The sequence below is a fragment of the Pteropus alecto genome, unplaced genomic scaffold (genome assembly GCF_000325575.1).
Source record: "Pteropus alecto unplaced genomic scaffold, ASM32557v1 scaffold120, whole genome shotgun sequence".
Classification (NCBI taxonomy): Eukaryota; Metazoa; Chordata; class Mammalia; order Chiroptera; family Pteropodidae; genus Pteropus; species Pteropus alecto.
The window spans coordinates 1,192,512-1,214,138 of NW_006430061.1; the positions used below are offsets into that span (position 1 = coordinate 1,192,512).

At 31.8% G+C, this 21,627-nt stretch overlaps 1 pseudogene; it reads left to right on the top strand.

Annotated features, from left to right (window-relative positions):
* Positions 1 to 306: 306 nt before the first annotated feature.
* LOC112479417 lies at positions 307 to 427 on the top strand (annotated as a pseudogene).
* The last annotated feature ends 21,200 nt before the right edge of the window (positions 428 to 21,627 follow it).

The following is a 21,627-nucleotide window of genomic DNA, read 5'->3' on the forward strand; positions in this document are numbered from 1 at the left end:
GTCTATCCTAATAGAAAGGAGAAAGTAAGGAAATATTTTAAGGGGAACCATGCCCATAATAGTAACAATTGCTGTCACTTATGAGTAAGTTCCAGGAGACTGTACGAATTTGCTTTACAAATATCTCATTTAATCTTAGCAAAAAATCGGTGAGGCAGAATAGTATTATTATGTGCGTTTTATAGATGAGAAAATTGAAGTTACTTTTCAAGTAAAAGTAGTTAATCTATCTTATTCCATACCTTCAGAGGAATATTGCTGACTCCAAGGAAGTTAGCTAATTCTACTGGCTAAATTAAAACTCTAGTCTATGGCCATGCCACCCTGAACAAGCCCGATCCCATCTGGTCTCAGAAGCTAAGCAGGGTTGGGCCTGGTTAGTACTTGGATGGGAGACCCCACCTAGGAAGACGAAGTGCTGTAGATGTAAAAAATAAAAAATAAGGGATTGTAAGCTGACAAGGTCCTTGCAATCTGTGAGGTCAACCAAGGGTTGCCTCACCTAAAAAAATAAAATAAAAAAAAAATAAAACTCTATTATACAATAGAGTGGATACATATCACATGAACATTTTTCCATGGTATTTTCTAGGATTCCAAATAAAAGTTTAAATTACTACATACTGTTATGCCTAGTAATAGGCTATCTTTTACATAAACTCCCTTATTTTTGGATCTAGGATATAGAATTCACATTATTAATGAAGAAGATTTACTTGTATGCTAATTATAGTTCAGAGAAAAACTTCAAATGGTGGTCAAGATAGTGACATTTGCAAGTGCAAATTCTGTATAAAATAATAGAATTGCATACTTTTTTACTGCTTAATTTTTTTCCAATTAAAAATGTTCAGCATTTTAGAAATTTGGAAAATACAAAAAGTGGAAAGAAAAGACAGAATTTACCTCTAGTCCCATAACCAATGGCAGCCTTCGTTAACAGCTTATAACTCCTCCCAGTTTTTTCTTAAGCATTGGCTTTTATTTTTTAAAAAATATATAAATATTTTATCCTTTTTTTGCTTCATATTGTGACATGAGTATTTTCCCATGCAATTACCCTGGATTCTAGATAAAAAAAATTTAATAACCATGTAATATGCTTAGTTAGTGAACTGTGTTTTACTTAAATTTTCTCTCATTTTTAGATATAAGTTGCTTCAAATTATTACTGCTATTGCCATTTTATCTTCATTTTTTCTTTTGCATTTTAAATTATAAAAGTAATCATGTTTATGTTCAAAATTTAAATATGGAAATGTGTAAAGTGAAAATCTTTATTTCACTCTGAAGAGTTTTCTAAGTATTCCTCTAAAATTTTTCTATGCTTTTGTAAGCACGTTTATATCTACTCTTATTTTACATAAATGGGACCTATTACCTGCCTCTTTGGTTTTACTCTTTTGAATAGTGCTGGGATAAATATATTTGTGCAATAATTATTTTTGCATTTTTGACTATTTCCCTAAGACAGATTCTTAGAAGTGGGGCTGGGTCCAAGTACTGGACATTTTGAAGCCTTTTACTAAATTTGCCAAATTTAAAACACTGCTGTTTTAGGAAGTCTGTGCTAATATTGCCAAATAGTAGATCACGCTATCATTATAACTTCTATAAAGTTTATGGAAACATGGTGTGCCAATTTCCTAAAACCTTTTCATAAAGGCCCAATCATTTATGATAGTAGATAAATATTTAATATAGGTATGTCACATTTATGTTCATATATGTTATGGATATAACATATTTACATACATATTTGTGCTTTTATAATATGTTTATTAACACACTAAATTTGTTTAACCAGGGAAAGTTTAGTCATTTTTCCTCTACAGTAGATCTCAATCTATCATTTTAGATTTAGCATTGTTACTCTTACTGGTATTAGTTAGGGTTATCTTTTTCAGTATCATTTTTTGAGCTTATCACTTGATTTTAAATAAAATTGTGTTTGGATCTTAATTAAATCTTTATCTAATTTTTAATTTATTTTAAAATGAAAATACTTTTTTTCTAATTATATAAGAAATGAATGTCAATGCATGTAAAAAATTCAGGCAATGGGAAATAAATAGAATAAAAGAGAACGTTTCATTTATAATCTCAACACTCACTACCAACCTTAGTTACATATCCTTTCCTTTTCTATTTATGTGTGTGTGTGTGTGTATATATATATATACACACACACATATATCTTTCAAAGCTCTTCTAACATTCTTTATGCTTTTAAAGCTACTGTTGTAAAGTTCAAGAAAATCTAAAAGACTGGGTCAGATCCTGGTTTGACATGATTACTTTATATATATATGCTTTGCTAGCCTTTCCCTCACCCTCAAGTAACAGTAGGCTGTGATTATCTTTCTTGTTGATAAATATGGATATATGCCACAATTGTAATGCCAGCATTGTACTCTGTTTTGTGGTTCTACTCCACTTAGTGATGGACCTTTGTTTCCACAACTTGCTATTATAAGTCAATGAACATTTTTGTACATATACCCTTTACCTACTTGTTCAATCATTTTCTTAGGATAAAATAGAAATAAATTTTTGTATCAAAGGACATGTACATTTAAAGTTTGGAGACATTGGAAAGAGCATCTTTTAATTTTTACTTATACGTTTCCATATTATTTGAATTTTTTCCGTAAGTGATATATGGAATACAAATTGTCAAACTACCCTCCAGAAAGTTTGTGCTGTATTACACTCCTACCAGTGAATGAGAGTGCCAGATTTCTCATGCTTATGAATATTAAATATTAACAATATTTTAAATCTTCACTAAAATGTTATCTTGTATTGAGTTATGAGTTGTATTACTTAACATTTTAAAAGTTGTGATATTGAATACATTTTTAAGCTTATATGCTTTTCCACTTTCTCATTTGTAAATATTCTACTTATTTTTGTGGCTTATTTTTCTACTTTTTTCTTATTGATTTGTTGGCACTCTTAATATTCTCCTTTGTCATACCATACCAAAAAATATACTTTGTTTCTATTTGTGGTTTGTCTTTAAACTTTGTTAATGGCCTTTTTTTTTTAATACATAAGAAATTTTAATGTAGTTAATTTTATTAATCTTTTTCTTGTTTTAATGCCATGCTTAAATTTTTCTCATCTAAAGACTGTGTAAATAGCCATTTAAATTTTTTTGAGCCTTATTTATGTTTTTAATTTTTACATTTAAAACATCCATTTAGAATTTATTTTAGGGTAAAGCGTGAGATTGAGATTTAATTTTTTTTCAAATATCTTCCCATTCTCAACATTATTTATTGAATAGTTTATCATTTCTCTATTGACTCAAACTGTCACACATATACTAAATTTTTCTATAAACTGTTATCAATTTTTTAGGTTTTCTGTCATTCATTGATCTGCCTATTATTCCTATTCTAACAATATACTGTTTTAATTTTTGTACTTTTGTAATATTTACATTATACATTTTAAACCTAAAAATTTACTGATTGTTCTATTCTTGGAAATAAATTAAACTTGTATATCTAATTTCTGAAGCCACCTCAAATTTAAATTATTAATGCATAAAATAATATTCTTGACCTTAAAATATTTCTCTTTAAGATTTATAAGGTTCCATAGTGCATATGATACATATTTCCATTTTATTTTAGAAGAAAGTTTCCTCTGTCCAGCAGAATTGTTCTGGGAAGCTACTCTGAGGCAGACGATGCAAGAAGGGTTTGAATTATAGACTGATGAACTTGGCATAGTGCTTGTCCCAGAAATCTATGACAGTTGAAGGGCAGGAGTAAGATCAGTGTACAGAAATGGTAGGACTTAGAATTTTTTTAGAGAAGCTCTTTTAGCATCAGAACCCATAGATTTTGAAAGGGATAAGATCTCAATTATTAAGGAATGCTAAATGAAAAATGGAAAGTGCACTATCTTTGAAACCAGAGATTATGAATTTTAGTGTCAAACTTACCACTTACTACCTTTGTGAATACTTAGTCCCATTTTTTAAATTTATAAAATGAGGATAATAAACCCTCATAAAATAATTATGAGGATTTAATGAGAAAATAAATACCAATTGAACAATGATTGGCTTATAGAATTTGCTTAGTAATGTGTAGTCTTTTATTGTGAAGTTTGCAGAAACAGGATTGATGGGGATAAACTTTAGAGCTGAGATTTGAGTATTAGAGAGCTCTGTGCATTTCTTTCATCTTGTCACAGTAAAAAAGTCAGTGGTTTTTATCCCAATGCTGGCATGAGAGCAGTAATATAGGAAAATAAAATTGATGTAGTGTGAAGCAGGGTAATTTTCCTATGTAAAGCTGTACACACACTACCACCACCACCACCACCACCACCACCACCATCAACATACTCTTTCATCATCTCATGGTGGATCAGAAAAAGAAGGTGAAATTAGGAAAATTCCAGGTCAAGAAGATGTAGAAATTGTTAGTTGATCGCAGTTGGGAGAAATGGAAAGGTGCTGGCACTGGAAAAATGCATTTAAAGATCCAGGTATTTAACCTTTTTCCATTTTACAAAGCGTCTTTTGTCAAATGAGTTAAGTAGCAGAGTAAAATAGCAAAACTGACATATTATGAGAGAAGTGAATGCTGAGTATCCCATCTTACAGATGAAGTAACAGGAGACATTTATGTTCCTCATAGAGTGGACATAAGCCCAGTAACTGGAAACTCTGACTTAAAATGAAACTCTGTCATGAATTTGTCATGTGGTCCTAAGTGAGTTATGTGTCGCTTTCCTTCTCCGTAAACTTAGAAGCATCTCATCCTGCTATCCCTGAAATTTTTCACTTAGGAGGCGAGGCCATCTCTGAGAGATGCCAAGCCAAATTTTTTCTGGACTTTACAGTGAAATCTTTAAGTTGTTAAGAATATACTGCAAAAGAATAAGTAGGATCTCTAGGATTCTCTTCACTTGTTTCTGTGTTTTTGAGAGTGAGCACAAGCCCTTGTTAGGTCTGGGAAGGACTAATCCATAGTGTATGCCTGAGCTCTCCGTGGATATGCAGTACGTAGTTATTGAGTGTGATGATAGGTAGCGTTGCCAAGAACATAGCTCTAAAGTCATGCACCCTTAAGACATTCTTCTTTAAAAAGTGGGTGGTTACGTTAACCACCAGGTCTTCTATGAAAATTGTGACTCGGGCGCATTTAAACGGAGTCTCAGGGAAAAAGGAAAAAGGTAATTAAATTTATGGAAGGCATAGCCCATCTAGAGAGCATTTTCATATCTTTAATTCTTACAATAACCTTGGGAAGTAAATGGTAATATACCCATTTTCTATGCTTGTTCTTTATTTTAGAAAATGAGATTATATAGTTTTATAACCTATTTTCTTCACCTAACATATATTACACAAAGCTGTGATTATTTGTCTCCTTTACTAGGCTTTGAACTCCTTGAAGTTACCAACTCTACTTCATTCATTCATTTTTGTTTTTCCAGTGCTTAACACAGAGCCTGGCACAGAACAAACATTCACTAAATGATGAGTAACTATGATTTGCTCTAGGAATTGGGACTCTTAGCTAATCAGCCCATAGTTATCAAATCTTTATTTTTCTCTTCTTTTAGCAACTCTCCCACTTTGAATTTTTATCACGATTGAGAAATGCTTAGAAAATATAAAGTGCTACATACATGCTATGTTCAGACCATGTTGACTTTCTGCATTCACATAAATTTTTCTGGTCTGAATCCAGTTGATAATGCATCTGTTATTTTTATAATCTCATCCTAAGTACATATTTGCACAACAGGCGGTGTCAACTCATCTAAGTAACATGGTGTTATTTGCCTGATACTTTAAATTACAGAGCTCCATTACTGAAGTCATTATTTGTGGTTAAGAGGGAGTGGTACTGAGAGTGGTTAACAAAAAGAATTTCTTAAAATGAGTATCAAAACCGACCCTCTTTAGATGTCTTTAAATTTATCTTGATTTAACTACCTAGAACAGGTACAAAAAACAACCCTGCCTCATTTGTCTATCAGTTTACAGAAAATAGTAGACTGATTTTAAAAATTTATACGTTTAAAAAATTAGTACTTATTTGCAAGCTTTTGTTAAATGACTGCTCTTTAAATGTTCTGTGAGCTGGACTTAGGGAGAGAAAACTCAGCAGGGATGGAATCTTCTTTCTGAATATGATAATGCACTGCAAATGTTGAGACTATTTTAACTATAATATTTATCTTTCAATAAATCAAAATTGTCAGTAGTCGGAGATCTGGGATTGTGCTTTATTATTCTGTATCCCCAGAGATCCCAATTCATGCTCTGCATCCTGTGGGCTTTTGGAATTGTTAATTGAATTGCTGGAGAATTGCTTGTATTGGTCTTAAATTAAAAACAAAAAATGAAAACAACAAAAAACCCCAATACCCCAAAATAACTGAGATTTATTATTTAAGTTAAATTCCATGTCTAGTTTCTAATTCTTCTTTATGTTTAAGAAAACATTTTATTTTATTTTTTAAAAATAAGAATCCCCAAATCATTAAGAATCTTTTCAGTAAAGTTAAAGATTTTATTGAGTTACAAAATTTTCGTATTTTCACAAAATTTTTTGTGAGCTTATCCACATTTAACACAGTTGACCCAGCAGTAATTGAATTTCAGTGTGCACAGGAATTACCTGGAGGCCATGCTTTAAAATAGATTCCTAGGCCGTATCTCAGAATTGCAGAATCAATAGGTCTGGGTGGGACCCAACAGTCTTTGTTAAAAATTTATTTTAATAAGCACCTCTGGTGGTTCTGATATAGGGAGTCTGAGGATTATGTTTTGATAATCATTGTTTTTTCCAGTCCTATTTACACAAGACCTTCTCTGACTTTTGTTATGAAGCTGAAACCATGTGAAATCAGACAGAATTAAAAAAAAAAGAGGTATTAAAAAACATAATAATAAGTGTTATTTCATAGAAGTATATTTTGCTAAGAAAAGCAGGGTACATGAAGGAAAATAGGTAAAAGAGAACAAGTTTATTGAGTGAAAAGTTTGATTCTGGTCAAGTGGCCTTGCTACTTTATGACGTGTAAAGTATAAAGTTATGAAGTATGTGGAAATTTTCTGTAGTCAGGACTGCAAAATACAAGAGTTTTGGGGATTATGTCACATAGTGATTCTTTAAAATTCTGTTTTGAAAGTTCGTGGTCTATATTTTGGTCTTGGTTCATTGCAATAAACTGCCTTTATAAAGTGGAAGACATGCTGTCTTCTTCTAAATATTCTCATTTATTTTTCATGTAGACTCTATTTTTATACTGACCATTCTTATTCACAGATAGATCTTGAATTGTTATTTCAGGAGAGCGGTAAAGTGTTGACAGTTGTGAAAATGTGTCAGATTTAGGCAATTCTATCTCTGATTTACTGTGCTGCTACACATGTGGGCAGAGGTGAAATGCAACATTAATTCTTCCTCTTCTGATCCAGAAATACCTTGATCCTGGCCATCTATAATGTGTTAAGTAGACTTAGGAAATGTTACATGAAAGTGAAAGGGTATAATTCCCAGTGGGTGTTGATACAATATAAAAATTCTGGTAGAACAGTTATTGAACATCATCTACATCTAGGCCTGCTTTACCAATCACTTGTGGATTTTTTTAAAAATGGAAACGCCTGGCCCACTCAAGGAGATTCTGGTTCAATAGGTTTGGGGTGGGGCCAGCGATTTGAATTTTATAAAAAGTTTCTAGATGATTATATAATCAGCTAAGTTTTGGTACAATTTTCAACTCAGTGTAAGAATTTTTTCTATAAACATCCCTGGCAGAGTCATCCAACCTTAACTATGACAACTCCAGCAACGGATCTCTATTTTGTGAGGAAGCTTATTACATTGCTTTTAAAGATTTGTCTGTACTGAACTAAAATCCGCCATCTTGTGCTTCTTACCCACTAGTATTTCTTTTGGGAAGAGGAAAAAGAAACTAATTTCAGTCACTCTTTACCATATTACATTCACTGTGATAGCTATTACTTCTTCTTTGTTGAAAATTTTAAACTAGATAGTTTCCTTTGCTGCAAAATGGATTGTCAGAGTAGATAAGCAGTTGTCAAAATGTGGTCAGTGGGCACATGGGGACCCCTGAAACCCTTTCAAAGGTCTGAAAAATCAAAACTGTTTTCTTCATAATACTAAGGTGCTATTTACGTTTTTCATAGTGTTGACATTTATACTGAGAATGCAAAGCAATTTTGGGCAAAACTGCTGGAGCCTTACACAAATCAAGGCAGTGGCATCAACTTATATTAATAGGCATTGAATTTTTGTTTTAATCATCACCACTCACAGAAAAAAAAAGCCAGCTTTACTTAATAATGTTGTGGATAAAACAGTAAAATACTTGATTTTATTAATTCTTGGCCCATAAGTATGTCTTTTAATACTGTGTGATGAAATATAGCATAAAGCACTTATGCTACATACCCAAGTACAAGGGTTATCTTGAGGAAAATCACTTGTGTGATTGATTTGTAAGCTGAATTTACTGCTTTTTTTCATAGAAGATCATTTTTACTTGAAGGAATGAGTAACAGATATACAACGGTTATTGAGATTTGGTTGCCGGCAGGCATATTCTAAAAAATGAGCAAAGTGACCATGCCGTTTTAAGACAAGCAAGTGACCTTGTTTGTTGCCATTAATAAAATTTTAGCTTTCAAGAGAAAATTAGTTGTTTGGAAAACTTGTATCTACCACAATGAGCTTGATGGCTTCTCAGTACTTAAAAGTTCTTCTGATAAGATTGGTGATAGTATTAACAAATTTGATTTTTAAAAAATATTGAATAACGAAATATGTTAACATTTCAAAGATCTGCAGAACATAGTGAACCAATATTTTCCAAATGAACCAATGCATGATATTACAAAATCATGCATGGGTAAAAGATGCATTTCAAGACCAGTGAGTTAAGCAACAGAATACAAAAAGTTCATTGATAGGTTTCAGATTACATATTGCAATTAACCTTTGAGGAACTATTACTTGTCAAATTTTGATATAGTATCAAAGAAAAATAGCTACAATTATCTGGAAAGGCTATGAAAACACTTTGCCTCTTTCCAACTTCATATCTGTGTGAAGATGGTTATTTTTCATATACTTCCACCAAATCAACATATCACACAGATTGAATGCAGTAACACCTATGAGAATCTAGCTGTTTTTTTTAAAACCAGGCATTTAAAAGATTTGCAAAAATGCAAAACAGTGCCAGTTTTCAAATTCTTTTGTTTTGAAAAATCTGCTTATATTTTAAAAGTATATATTTATGTTATTATGTAAATGATTATTATTATATTTTTATTTTAAATGAATTAATAACATTAAATATTTTCTTAACTTTAGTTTTGGATATAATAAATATTGATAAGTATAAGCATAGCTCTTTGGACTCTTAATTAATTTTTAGAAATATAAAGGAAGCCTGAGACCAAAGAGTTTGATGATCTCTAAAGTTCATTCCATCTAACCTTCTTTAGAACATGCAACCAGTCTAATGCAACCTGGTTTCTAAAAGATTTCTTTGCCAATCTCTTCTGCATGCTTGTTAATGCCCCTTCTAAATTGTGGTCCTCAATACTGAAATCATATTGAAGATGTAGGTTCGGCAACATAGGATAAATAAACAGGCTACTAGTAGTAGGCTTTAATTATAACTATCTTTGGAGATTTTTAACAATAAGAGAAATTCTTAGTTCTTTGAGGAAATAAGTTCTTGTTCCAGGAAAGCAAAGTGTTGGACTAGGTATAGTCTTAAATTATCTTCCTTGATACCTCAGAAATACTCTTACCTTTGCCCTAGAAGATAGAAATATCAGTAACTAAACCGTCATTTTTCCATTCACTATTGTGATGTCCTTAATAGCAGTGCATTTTTTTAAAAAATTGGACATTAGATTATTATCAGTGCCTTTGAAAGATGAATTTCACATTTCATTTTTTATAATTTAAATTTACGTAATTTGGTACTTGAACTTTCTTGCTAAATCAAATAATAATAATAATAAAAAGGAGATGGGGATAAAAAAAGAAATGGGTGTGGTTTAGAGACAGCTTTAAGCAGGATTTAAAAATTTAGCTTGAAAGCTTTTAAAGTCTAATTATACAGGGAGGTGGCAGTGTTTTTATTTGCTGTTTACCTTTGATCTGTTACCTATTTTTGGGAGAGTGAGACATGCTTTTGTGAAAATGTTTATGGTTTCTTCATTTGATGACAAGATACTTGTTTGAAGTTGCCTTGTAATTCAGAAGTTTTTCTCTTTGTAACTAATATTAATATTTGGCTTTTGCTGCCAGATTAATAGCAAATTAGCCTGGATTTGGGTGACTACCTTTGAATGTATAAGTTAGACATTTTAAGTATACCACAGTCTAAGTAACACCAACTCATAAGAAAAAGAAAGTAAAAATAAGCCTATATCTCACCGAATGTTAACATTTTTGTTAAATTATATTTTACTTTGTGAAACATATGTGTATACACATTTGATTTTCTATAAATTGGTTCTTATTATACATGTTATTTTTTTATTCAATAATATATTGTGGCCATAATTTTATGTGAATAAATGTAGGATTATATCATAAATTTTCATGATTACAGAGTTGTGTTATATGTATCATAATTTACTTATCTAGTTAGTAGGTTATTTATAATATTTGGCTGTTATAAAAATGTTATAATGAACCCACATATTACATGTATATATTTTTTAACATTTTTTCATGTGTTTAGTCCCTAGATTAATTTTTGGAAGTAGCATTGCAAACTCAAAGGAGATTGACTTTAAAAATTTTAACTTATGGTCAAATTACCATTCAGAAAAGTTGTACCCAGTTTAAAATCTCATCATTGGTACATGAAAGTATTTATTTTTCCACACCAATTTACAAAATATTTTGTCCAGTATTGTAGGTGAAAATATTTTATTTACATTTCTTTGATTATTAGGGAGATTATACATATTTTATGTTATTGGACATTTGTATTTCTTCATTTGTACATTTCTTTATATTTTTTTTGTGCATTTTTATAGTGAAGTGTTTGTAACAATGCACTTTTTATTAGTAAATTAAAGATGTGCAAAAGATTTGATGACCAAATAATATGAAGCATATTACCACCATGGTCAAATGTAGTAGTCTGCAGCTCAGGTTGGATTATTGATTGAAAAATTCTCGAGAGGAAAGGCCATAGTTATTTATTTATTGTTTGTTTATTTTTTAATTAAGATCTAATTGACATGTAACATTGTACTAGTTTTAGGTGTACAACATAATGATTTCATTTATTTTTTAATTTTTGTGTTCAGACTATCTAGTATAATCTCAAACCTCTAGTAGTGACTTGCTGAGTGAATGAATAAGCAAACGGGAATGGTACAATCTCTGAGAATTGGGTGTTCTGAGGATTCATGTTTTTAAAGAGATTGTGATTTTTTAGAACAGATGGTGATTTGCTTTGGCCTTTCCTTCTCTGTCTTCTTACTTTTGTACTTCCCTCAAGATTAAAGTGGCCACTTTTATTTTGGAAATGTCTTGTTCAGCCCAAACTGTTTTAGTTCTTAAAGAAGTAGCTTCTTTAAGTTCTGTGTTACTTCAAGTTCTGTGTTAATTCTTGTGAGTTAATACTTAACTCTTTGCCCATCATAATATGTTGCTTGTTTATTCCTGAATTCTCTGCAGAAGGTAGTATGCATTAAATTCTTTTTTTCTTTGTTATAATAATGAACTCTGCGATTTTTAGAAGCTTAAACTTTTAAAATTGTTTGCTATAGAGTTTATTAATAGTGTAAATCAATGGTAATGAGATTCAGAGTTGGTTTTAACATATGTAGCAAGACTGCTTTTATATGACAAATGAGATTATATTGACTTTATATTAATGCATATTAAAATATTATTTGCCCTGAATGTCTGGAATCTGACTTGTTTCAAATTTAAAATATTTCCAGAGTTAGAGATCTGAACTCCTAAAGAGTCCAGTGATAGAAAAAATGAGATATATATCAGCCACAATATTTTCTGGATGCATTTTATTTTATCTTTCACCATTTAAATGCAAATGAAGGAAGGAGACGTATTCTGTATGTTGTATAATTCCAATTCATGCTTTTAAAAAAATATTTGCTAGAAAGACAAAGTGATTTTTTTTTGAAAATATACAAGTACTTAAAAACCCTTTTGGATTATTCCAGATTTTAGTCATTGGATATACAGCATTGCGCTATAGATTTATTTTGTGGATAACTTTTAAGTTATAATTTATAATTCAGGGTAGGATAAAATATTGGCATAGCTTGTAACAGAACCAGTATGCTTTGTGGGCTTTGAATAGTACATAGAATGTGTCCACACAGGGTTATGTGTTGTCCCAACTTCTGAGAATGTGTCCACACAGGGTTATGTGTTGTCCCAACTTCTGGATTTTAAACATCAGAAAATCATGAGGAGAAGGGTGTAATACTAAAAATAAATGGCAGAGTTAGCTTTCTCTGGCCAGAATCTTCTGTACTTCTTGAATCTATGGAAGTAAGCATTATGGCATTGCTGGAAACTGGATCGGGAAAGGCCTGAGGTACCATTCCCTACAAAGAGGAGGAGGCCTGGTGAAGAAACCTAATGCATATATTAGCCATCGATACTTAAAGTTGTCCAAATGCCTGGAACAGATTCATTATCAATCAGCCCTGATTAGAAAATAGAATAAATTATCTGGATCACTTAGACAAAAACATATTATAGGAGCCAGAGAAGAGCTGAGTTAGATATTTATTTCATATCTTAACAATTTCAGATGTCAGTACCTAATCTATTATGGCCATTTGTGCTATAAATGCAACATTGAAAGTAGTGATTCCTACCAATGATGTTGATCAGTTGCTTTTTTCCGGAATGAATTTTATTTAAATCTTGTCAGTTAACAAAGTTAACTAACCTAGATAGTTACTGACTATATTTAAAAAATGGGGATTAAATCAAACCAATACCCAGAGTCTAGGAAAGTTTCTGGCCTAAATTAGGAAACTAAACTCCATTATTATTTTCAGTTGAACACTACTCATAGCTATCCTCACATTTGGGAAAGAATACAGCCTTTGCAACAAAGTTTCTTTGTTTTCATGGAACTAAAAATGTGCTGTATTTAGACCAAACAATAAAAATAAACTACCAAACTACCTTCTAATGCATGGGGGTTCTGGAGAGAGGAAACCATAGATATTTAGAGGCATAAAGTGACTCATTGTGCTAGTTAAAACTTTTTTACAAGGCTAGCTCTGTTTGTTTGAGTTGCATCTGTTACCTCTTCAGCCAGAACTAAGTTGTGTGCAAGCAAAAGAATTTTGGATTGAATTGTGGCTCATACAGAATGCATTGTATATAGCCTAGGCATCTAAATGGGTTTCACACTTTAGGTAGAACAAAAACTGCATCTTTTCATATTTATTCTACCTATAAGGTATTCCTGTTGGACACATCCAAGATATTTTCTGTGAAGCTGATTCATTTTAACTTGCAGACATAAATTAAACATGTTTTTCAAATGTAACTTGTAAGCCTTTACTTCCTTTTTTTTAAAAAAAATTCTCCCATTTGATTTTACTTATACTTTTTAAACACTGACCTTATTACTGACAGTTTTTTTTTTTTTAAAGCAGTAATGGATGAGGATGTTGTATTCTTAGCTGTAGAACAATGACATGATTGTTTCTTTTGGTATTATCATCTTGGAAAAAGTTGTTAGAGTAGATGGGGACAACTGCCTGAGTTAAAAATAGTATGATTTGTTGCCAGAATGTTTGCTTCTTTAATAAAGCATATAAATGCAGTTTACTCAAACTTTTTTATTTCATTTTGTCTAAATTTTCAGGTCACTTTCATGAATTCAAAGGCAATTTACCAGTGATTTCTGGGTGCTGGGGCTGATTTTTTTGTGCGTATCTGTAAGTATCGATTTATTTATTACTCTTCTCATTGTGAAATGAAAGTTATAGTTTGTAAACAAGTTCTTAACTCCTTTTGTGTGTGAATTTTTATTAGTTTTTTTTTTTGTGTTTTTAAGTTATACTTTTTTGGTGTGTGTTTTCTTAAGAGTAGTATAGAAAAAATATCAGCTGATGAAAAAAGCTTCAGTTTGTTGTGATTTCCAGTGAAATAACACAATGGCAGGGCCTATTACAATAAGCTGAAAGAATGAATATCATACTTTTTGACAATGGGGCTCAGTTGTAGGAATGGGTTACCTTAAAAGGGATAGTCTATATACACATGAATAATTTACCTTGGTAAATTCTTCCAGTCTTCTGGTTGTCTGGACTTGAAAAGTTCTGTGTGATTGTGCTCACAGAAAAGATGTGAGATGATACAGAAGTCAAAGAACTGTCAGTACAGGAGGAGATTATGTACTAAGGAACCAAAGACTCATTTAGTGAATGTATAGCATATCAAATTGAGGGTATTTCTGCATTCTTCACTATCTCTCAAACACTATTATATTTTAAATGGTATTTTGAAGAACAAAGTTACTTTTTTCTCAGGAAAGAAGATAAATTTCAAGAAAAAAATGGAATGAACTTTCATGATGAGTTGAAGTTATTTAAATTGATATATATTTGTTAATTTAGAAGTAGTTTAGAGTATGTGGGAGGTATTAAAAATGTCTGTGTGTGTGTGATACTGTATTTAAGTAACTGTAACTAGAGTTTAAAGTATATTTATATGTGTACATTGTTGCAAATCGTTGTCATTTTAAGGGTTCTTTTACATTGATAACAACAAAGACATAGAAAACTTTCTTCTGTTAGTGTATTCCTGTAAAGAAGTTTTAGAGAATATACTTCTAGGAAAATATTTGAAAAAAAAAAAGTACATTCTAGAGTGTAAGTTATTCAGTATTTAAGCAGAGAACAGCAGCAATTTATTTAAAACCAGCTTTACCTTTCTATCAGTAGTAGCATGATTAGGGCAGGCGTTTAGAGTGAACATAAAAATATAGACATGAATGTTTAATATAGTTTGGTACATTTTGTATGTGTTTAATAAATTGTTAATTTTATGAAACTATCAATTCACATTTTATTTTGAAGTCTTAGTTCTTATGTAAAATACAAAATATTAAACTACATGGTTCATTTGGATTAAATAAAAGCTTTTAATTTGTGCAAGGTATCATAGTGAGGATTAGGAGGCAAAGAAGATGGAGAAAGAAATGTAAAGTATCTTTGAAGGGCTCTTGAGAAAAAGGGTGATTCCAAAGAGCTGAGCTTATCCTCTTAGAAATCTGAGTGACGGGAAATCTTATCTTAGTTGCTTTATCTTTACCTCCTTTCTCTCTTCTTTCATATCATTTAATCATTTCCTTTAGTAAGTTTTTAGGATGATTTAATTTTAAAAATGAGTAATGCAAGATAATTACAGGCATTTGAACCAAAATGGCCTTCATTAAAATATGGTTTCCATTTTTCATCACCCAAAGGCCCTGTTTCCTGAATTCTTTTCCCCCACCTCCCACCACCAATCATATATAGACTAGCTTTGAAGGACGTTATCCAATTAGCTGAGATTTTTCTTGTGACCTAACAAAGAATGATGCTAAAAATAGAAGGGACACTGTGGGTATAGTTTTCATATGGTTATTTCTGGAGTTCAGCTTCGTATTTTGTCTCATCACTTAGGCAAAAATCGTGCTAATCATATAGGCCTAAAGTAATTGTTTTCCAGTCTTGAGAATTTTTATATTCTGGTTTAGGGCATGGACTTTGTTGTTCCTTTGGTCAGTGTTCTCAAGCTTTGTTAGGGCCATCTCTTGACTGTAGAATCTTCTTATTAAAGAGATATAGCAGAATACTGTGATTAAGATAAGTCATTTAAAATTAACATGGATGGGCCAGCTTTAGCTCAAGCAGTTACTTCGTCATGGCAGACTTAAAATTAACATGGCATCCAGAATACTTGAATTCCCAATTTTTTCAATTATTGTGGAAACTGTCTACCACTTACACTGAATGATGAGGCAGCTAAAACAATAGAAATATTTATCTAGTCCGGCTTAAGAACAAACAAATGAGATTAGTGACAATGGCTTCTTTTAGGAACTTTAATTTCCATGTCCTGGAACTGCTTATTTGCTACATGATCTAAGGCAGAAAGTTATACCTCATGGCCATGGGAAGGTTTCTTAGTAAGGTGTTCAGAAGCAGGTCTGCGAGATAAGGAAGGTGGGATATTGTTTTGCACATCCATAATGAATGGGCCACACCAAGGGTGTGTGAGAACTGATTGGAATCTTACCTACTTGCATCTACTACCTAGGTCAGAAGAGGAAAACACTCTGAAGGAAAACGGTTATCTTTTCAGAAGCTGAAAGCCGATTATTATAGGGTTTTTTTTCTATTAAAAAAAAAAAAAGTACACCTTTCTTTTCCCAAAGTAGGCATTGTGTAATAAGACCTCATTTTTCATGTCAATATCTCACATTTAATTTTTATCTCTAATTGAAAAATAATTATGGAATTTTGATCATTCGGTTTTACCAGGACAATAAATGCTGGCTAAAAACAAAACAAAACAGAAATAGATCATTAGATATCCTGCTTTTTCAGGTTACCCAAGCCTTTTTAGTACTTTGATCATGAATTAATTCCCTTTTATAAAATTCTTTCTTTGTTCCTGATCTCTAATAGCAACCTTTTCCCTGAAAAGGTATAAAAGTATTTTATCATCTAGTACAAGAAGTGATTATTGCTTTGCCCATGTTTGAGACTTTAATAATGTAAGATATAAAAATATCTTAATTTGGTATATCACTTGCTTTTGCAGACATTAAATTGGCTTAATTTTGTAAAAACTCTGTGGGATGAGTAGGAATTATTCACATTTTTGCACAGTAGCTGGATTCAAATTTAGGGATTTATGGTATAAATTCAGTGTTCTTTCTGTAATACCAAGATGTCCTCTCTCAGAGTATTTTAGCTCTGTTTCTTTTGTTGTTTTTGATTACCATCTCAGTCTCCCACTTGACTGACATATAAATATTTTCGAAAAGTTGAGGTAGAGTTAGCCAGGGAGATTGTAGAAAGACTTCTAACCACTTCATTACCTAATGTTCCTGGATCCTTTGTGCCTCCCTGACATTTTGCCTGTTGCCCTATTCCCAAACTGCCACATGTCATGCTTCAGCTGAAATTTTTTGAATTGCATAGATTTTTAGGAAACAAACAAAAAGAATCACAAATTCATTTCTTTGTGGTATTTCTAAATGGAAAGAAATCTGTTTCAAACTGAGAAAAGCCCAGTCCAAACCTCCCTCAGTGAAAACATCTGTGATTTTAAGGACAAGCAGGTCTAAGTGCATTATCTTTAAAAAATATCCCAGGCTAATCTTGACATAGAGCAGGTAAATAAAAAAGATGAGCTGTGAAAATCCACAAATAGGGCTTGAATGCCATTTTCCATGACAACGGGAGCTGCCCCACGAAAGCATTAATGCTGAGAATGTAAGGAATTTAAAATTGTGCCTTCTCAGTTTTACAGTTGTGTGCTCATGTTAATTAGAGATATACTGACATTTGAAGTATCTACATTAATACACACAGCTACTATACATGTGGCCACAAATCTACTTTAATTGAAAGCAGTTTGCTAATCTGAATGTGTGTATCCATTACATTTTATGCTTTTAAAGTTTCATATATTAGTGCCCTTAGATACTAATTCTTCCTCCTCTCTTCACTTTCTGTTTCTAACTTATACCTGAAAGGATAGCTTGGCCTATTTTTAATCTCCTAGTGATGTTTTGGAGCAATATTGATGGAATTTGAGAAAGAAAATGTTTTTAATAGTGTCCTTTATTTGCTGTAGTTTGAATCTTTTTTCCTTCTCTGACTTTCTAAATTGTTGGGTTTTCTTACAAACCTTTAAAATGGCTTGCCGCCCAAATAAGGTAGGATTTAGGTTTATGGAATTTGCTTCACTGGCTATATTTAAGCATGAAAAAGCTACTCTTCACCATCACACTATGGTCTTAGCCAGAAAAGACCCATATTAGAGACTTTGATGGGATGAACAGTGAAGAGGCTTTCTAGTTTTTCTAGTATAGTTGAGTTTCATCCTTCCCTCTTGATGTTAAGCCATGTATCTTAATTTTTGATTTGTAAATATATTCACAATAGCTTGATGACTTCTTGAGGTCAACTTTAGCTCTACAGTTTTTGCTTTGTCTGTCTTATACTTAAAGGAAGACCTACAACTATTTTTGCAAGCTTGTATTTCTTAAGAATCTGCCTGTCAGGATTTTTAACCTAATTGTTTTGTGCTTCTTGTCTAATGAAACTCCCACACTTACTTTTTGGACCAATCCCTGGATATTACACAAGACCATTTAAAAAGAAGGTTCCTTTTTGTTGCACTAGAACAAACTGCTCTAAAAAGTTTGTAATACTCTGGACTTGTTTCATTAAACCATTTTACTGGCACCATTAAACCACTGAGACTTGGGACCATTAAAACTTACTCAGTACTATTATTATTATTATGGCCTATTTTTACCCTTTATTACTTTTTTTTTCACTGTGCTACGTTTCTCTGTTCTTTATTCTTTCATGTTGCTTACTACATATTATGCCATCACAGCACATTTGGTAATTTCAAGTTAATTGCTCAATTATCAGCAATAGTCATGAAGCACTCGAAACATACGCAGTGGAAGCCTTAAAAAATTTCAAAATAAGTTTGTGTGTCATAATCTTAAATGTGAAACATGCCAATATCTGCAGGCATAAAAATACACCGCCTGAGCTAGGCATTTCAGGGAAGGCAAAACCTACTCTTTAAAATCAGGGCTTTTGTCTGGCACTGAAGTGTTTCATCTTTGCTAATTTCAAACAACATATCTAAATTTGATCTGGGTTTACTTTTCAACTCTAAAAATTTGGTTGTGGTTATAAAAGAAAAGGGAAGTAAAACTATTGATTCTATTTGAATCAATAAAATCAATGTAAGGTTTTACTGGAACCTTACAATCATGATATTCACTTTAAAGTAGAATTTGGTGTGAGGTGGATCCATGTTGGATGCCAATCAAGGAAGCTGACTTACTAAAGAAGCAGAATGATCTCTTTATAATTTTTTTTTTTTTTTTTTACTTATAAGGCAATCCTCTAAATCAGAGGACAGTGTTACAATGAAGGTAGTATGTTGATGATTTTTTTATTTGAAAAAAAAACCCATTAGAAAAATGACATTGAGGACATACTCTAAATCCTACACAGTAATATTCTCAGATGCCTTTAAGATAACTTCCACATTATGGCAAAATAATTACTGTAACTCTTTTGGCAACTAGGTGAATTATCATTACATTTTGCATTAGTATTCAGTTTAGGGTTTTCTCTGAACTAACATAGTGTCAACAGCTCTTTTTTAGATGCTATTATGGTTCTTTCACATTTTTATAGTATTGTAGTAAAGCTGAATTTACTGGCTACATTTGAAGGTGGAGTAGAGCAGCATAAGAGTCAACATTAAAGTGATTCAGTGTCCTTTGGAGAAAAAATTGTTTAACTTGAGATTGGAAACAATGAGGGACTTGGGGCATTTTGCTAAGAGCGACTAATAAATATAAATATTATCCCAAAAGCTGTTCCCTGGACCTGTTTTAGCCAAGAAGATAGGCTTAATCATCTTTCAGTATTCTTACATAACTTTCATAATATTTAAAGATATTAAATGTATATAGAGAAGGGGAAATAAGCCATAACTTGAACTGGGCTGTGGTCTCAAATATAAGGAAGTAAGGGAGTGTCAGCAAATGCATTAATTATGCACAGCTAGCTATCATTTTATAATATAACAATCTATAAGATGTGAAATATAGTCTGTCTATAATTTAAGAAAAAACAAAGTTATTTATGTAATCAAGCATTTAGCTAGAAATATTTTAGTAACTACTTTATAAAGACAATTTGAATAATCAACAAAATCTAGTTCATTTTGTTCTACATATGACCCTCAGCATATCTGAAGTACATATTTCATTTATCTTGGAGTATGGGTATAAATGCTCACATTTCACCAAATTTTTGCCAGCTTCAAACATCAAAATGTGAGTTAAATATTGCCAGGAAAGATAAAAATATTATCTTCTGCATTCTCTCCTTTCCTCTTCATTCCTCCCTCTTTTCCTCTCTCCCTCTTTCTGATTTAAACACAGTCTGTTTGACTTCAGAACACATCTCTTCTCATTTTAGAACACCAAACTCATAGAAGAAGAGATTAGACATGTTCTTACCACTGGCGAAGGGTGAGGAAACGAGAATTGGTACAAATTTGTACAAAAGGTACAGATTTCCAGTTATAAATTAGTACTAGGGATGTGATGTACAACATGGTGGCTATGATTAACACTGCTGTGTGATGTATAGAAAAGTTGTTGAGAGTAAATCCTAACAGGTCTCATCACAAGAAGAATTTATTTTCTTCTTTTCTTTATATTGTATCTATATGAGTTGATGGATGTTAGCTGTACCGATTGCAATAATCATTTAATAATAAAGGCGTACCTTGTCTTATTATGCTTCGCTTTATTGCACCTCACAGATATTGGAATTTTTACAAATTAAGGGCAAGACTTTCCACCAGCAAAAAGGTTGACTTGCTTTATTGCGAGGCTCATTTTATTGCAGTGGTCTGGAACCGAACCTGCAATATCTCCAAGGTATGCTTGCATATGTAAATCAAACCATCATGCTGTATACTTTAAACTTATACAGTGATGTATGTCAATTATTTCTCAATAAAACTGGACAAATATATTGTGTGTAATTCCCACCACTCCTGAGTACTGCTGTGTACTACCTATGATCTTAGGCAAGTCATATAACCTCTTGGAGCTTTAGCTTCCTCACCTGTGAAGTGAGAGTATTACCTATTCCAGGCTTATTTACTTATTTATTTTTTACAGCTTTATGGAAGTATAATTGGCATACAACAAACAGCATGTATTTAAAGTGCACAATTTGATAAGTTTTGATATAGCTATATATCAGTGAAGTTATTTACACAGTCAAGGTAATTACATATCTATCACTCCTAACAGTTTCTTAATGCTCCTTCAAAGACCCTCACTCCTGCCCCTCCTTGATCTTTCCCTGACCTCATCCCCAGGCAATCCTCAATCTGCTGTCACTACAGATTAGTTTGCATTTAAAAATTTTTACGTAATTGAAATCATACATTATGTACTTTTTTTTGTCTAGTTTCTTTCATTTGGCATAATTACTTTGAGATTCACTTATGTTATGCATGTCAATTTAATACTTTATTTTTTAAATTACTGAGTAGTATTTCATTGTATGGATATAACACAATTCGATTATTCATTTAGGTTCTTTCTAGTTTTTTACTATTACAGGTGAAGCTACTTTGAACATTTGTCTTTGAGGGGACATATCATATGTTTTTATTTCTTTTGGGGAAATACCTAGGAGTGGAATGGCTAGGTTACATAGGTGTATTTTTAACTTTATAAGAACTGCTAATTTTTTCCAAAGTGGTTGTACCATTTTATATCCCTAGTAGCAATATGTGAGAG